This window comes from Leopardus geoffroyi, chromosome C1 (assembly GCF_018350155.1).
Source record: "Leopardus geoffroyi isolate Oge1 chromosome C1, O.geoffroyi_Oge1_pat1.0, whole genome shotgun sequence".
NCBI classification, from domain to species: Eukaryota; Metazoa; Chordata; class Mammalia; order Carnivora; family Felidae; genus Leopardus; species Leopardus geoffroyi.
Window position 1 is genome coordinate 201,581,334 of NC_059328.1, and position 2,821 is coordinate 201,584,154.

General features: G+C 46.8%; 1 long non-coding RNA gene across 1 annotated transcript; it reads left to right on the top strand.

Annotated features, from left to right (window-relative positions):
- The first annotated feature begins 751 nt into the window (after window positions 1-751).
- Window positions 752-2,274, top strand: LOC123599447. The gene is made up of 2 exons (XR_006713154.1): window positions 752-1,361; window positions 2,088-2,274. It is a non-coding gene; the product is annotated as an uncharacterized LOC123599447 (long non-coding RNA).
- The last annotated feature ends 547 nt before the right edge of the window (window positions 2,275-2,821 follow it).

Below are 2,821 nucleotides of genomic sequence, written 5' to 3' on the forward strand. Positions count from 1 at the left end.
CCTCCCTTCCTCCCTCCCTTCCTTCCTTCCTCCCTGCCTCCCTCCCTCCCTCCCTTCCTTCCTTCCTTCCTTCCTCCCTCCCTTCCTTCCTTCCTCCCTGCCTCCCTCCCTCCCTCCCTCCCTCCCTTCCTTCCTTCCTTCCTCCCTTCCTTCCTTCCTCTCTCTCTTCCTTCCTTCTTTCCTTCCTTCCTTCCTTCCTTCCTTCCTTCCTTCCTTCCTCTCTCCCTTCCTTCCTTCCTTCCTCCCTCCCTCCCTCCCTTCCTCCCTCCCTTCCTTCCTTCCTCCCTGCCTCCCTCCCTCCCTCCCTCCCTTCCTTCCTTCCTTCCTCCCTTCCTTCCTCTCTCTCTCTTCCTTCCTTCCTTCCTTCCTTCCTTCCTTCCTTCCTTCCGAGAGAGCAGGGAAGGGGCACAGGGAAACGTTTGGGACAGGAGGGTGTACTTATTATCTTGATTTGTGTAGAAAGATTCATGGTTGTATACCTATGTCAAAACTTATCAAATTTCTATCACATTTGTGGTGCCTAGGTGGCTCAGTCGGTTGGGCATCAGACTTCCACTCAGGTCATGATCTCACAGTTTGTGAGTCTGAGCCCTACATGGGGCTCTGTGCTGATAGCTTGGAGCCTGGAGCCTGCTTTAGAGTCTGTGTTTCCCCCTCTCTCTGCCCCTCCCCTGCTTTCACTCTCTATCTCTGTCTCTCAAAAATGAATAAACGTTAAAAAAATTGTTGTTGCATTTAAAATATGTGAGTTTATTGTGTCAGTTCTACCTCGGTGCATTCATTTAAAAATTCCCATATTAGTTCAAATGCTTGCTGAGAAAGCTCTTTCTGAAAATAAGATGTTGGGACCAGGAATGCACATGTAAATGTGCCAGCCAATAAAGGCTTTGAAGATGCTGGGTCTGAAAGGTCAGGACAATTTCACTTGGTTAGTATCATCCAGGGTGGTTCCCATGGGCTACACTGATCAGCAGCCAGCTGATGAGCCAGCAGTCCTAATAGGTACTTTGTTGATTTTCCCCAAATGTCTCAGTACTCCCAAACCACCCAATCAAGCTCTTATGCTGAATCACAGCCATTGTGACAAGGTATCATTAATCATCAGGTCCTTTTGCCAGGAGCTCCCATGTCATGGGCACTTGTCTCTGTATATAAAAGGAGTGATGGGTGGGCTGCTTTGAATGAAGGGACCTGGGGTGGGGGAGGGGGGCAGCAGATAGATCCCTGCTGCTGGCCAGAATTGGGAAATACAAGAAGATGAAGCCGTCCTGTAGATGTAAGTGTTCAGCGTGCCATCTGAAGGATTTACTACAGAGACAGAAAGCAAAGAAGTTATGGAAGAAAAAGATCAGGAAGACAAGGTATTGATGACATTTTCTGATTATCCAAAGGGGCCTCGCAAACCCGAAGAGCTGTCCTCCTGGCTTGCAGGTGTTCCAAAATGTGATGCCTTTGTCAAAGCAAAGCTCTCCACTTGCCTTTCAGAGACTGCCTTCCAACTCTTCCCTGGCTTCTCTGCTACCCACAAAAACCCAGCTCTCCCTCAGCTTCCCACCAATCTGGCAAAAAACCAGAATTTCTGTGTTCATTGCTTATCTTCTTTATGGTAGAGCCTCCCTCAAATCTTTTCATTCAGTAGAGAGGTTGACATAACCCCTGGACCTACCTTTTTGAAGGTGGGTTTCTTTCTTTCTTTCTTTCTCTCTCTTTTTTTTAAGGTTTGTTTATTTTGAGAGAGAGAGAGACAGAGACAGAGAAAGCATGAGCTAGTGGGGAGGGGGAGAGAGAGAGAGAGAGAGAGAGAGAGAGAGAGAGAGAGAGAGAAAGCCAAATAGGCTGTGTACCAGCGTGGAGCCTAATGCGGGGCTCGAACTCATGAACCCGTGAGATCATGACCTGAGCTGACATCAGCAGTCAGACACTTAACCAACTAAGCCACCCCAGGTGCTCCTTGAAGGTGGGTTTCTCATACTCTCTGGCCTTATGTCTGATGAAATCTGAGAAATTGAGCTGAAGAGGTCCTTCTATAAAACACACATGGGTTTCCTGAGTGTAAATCTTACGTTTTCTCATTCTTGTCTCCTTAGTCAGCAGCATATGCCAATGATCTGGTTGAAGACACTGCTCGAATCCATGACTTTCGGCGTCACAATTTTTCCCATGGCCAGCAATAAGAAAAGCCTCTTTTGGTGCAGGCCCCAGAACACCATAATCATCTTCGATTTTACCTCTCTGCCCAGGGTCTTTTAAGTAAAATTTCTCTCCTTTCACTGACAAAAGGCGTTTTGTGTGTTTTTGCTTAGCTGAACAGTGACCTATGGCAACCTGGAGTACGCCTGTCTTTTTTCGTGTCATAGGCTAAGTGGGGTAGAATAGGTAGAGGGATAATCAAGCGAGTCGGGAGGAAATGTGTAGCGCCTGCGTAAGAGACTTGCTAATAAAATATGATTGGGTTTCGGTAGGGAATAGGTTGAGATATTTTCTGGATATGAAAACGATTTACTTGGTTTGATAGACCTTCTAACTGGCTGGGTTGAGGTATAACAACCAGAAAACGCAGAACCAGATCATCAGCTCATACTTCTGGCTTTGTTTGTTGGTAATTAGTAACGAAGGTACCCAAAGAGACCCCTTTTTCTAGAAACAAGCTCGGGTCGTGTCAACACGGAGCCCAGGAACTGTAAACATGAGAAAGGGTGAAAACATAAAATAGGCCTAGACTGCATAGGTGTATTGGGGACTTTTTAAAGGACAACATCCCCAAGCCTCTCCTAATCCTGTGCTATAGATACAATGTAGTCTTGGACCCTTTGGGGTCAAA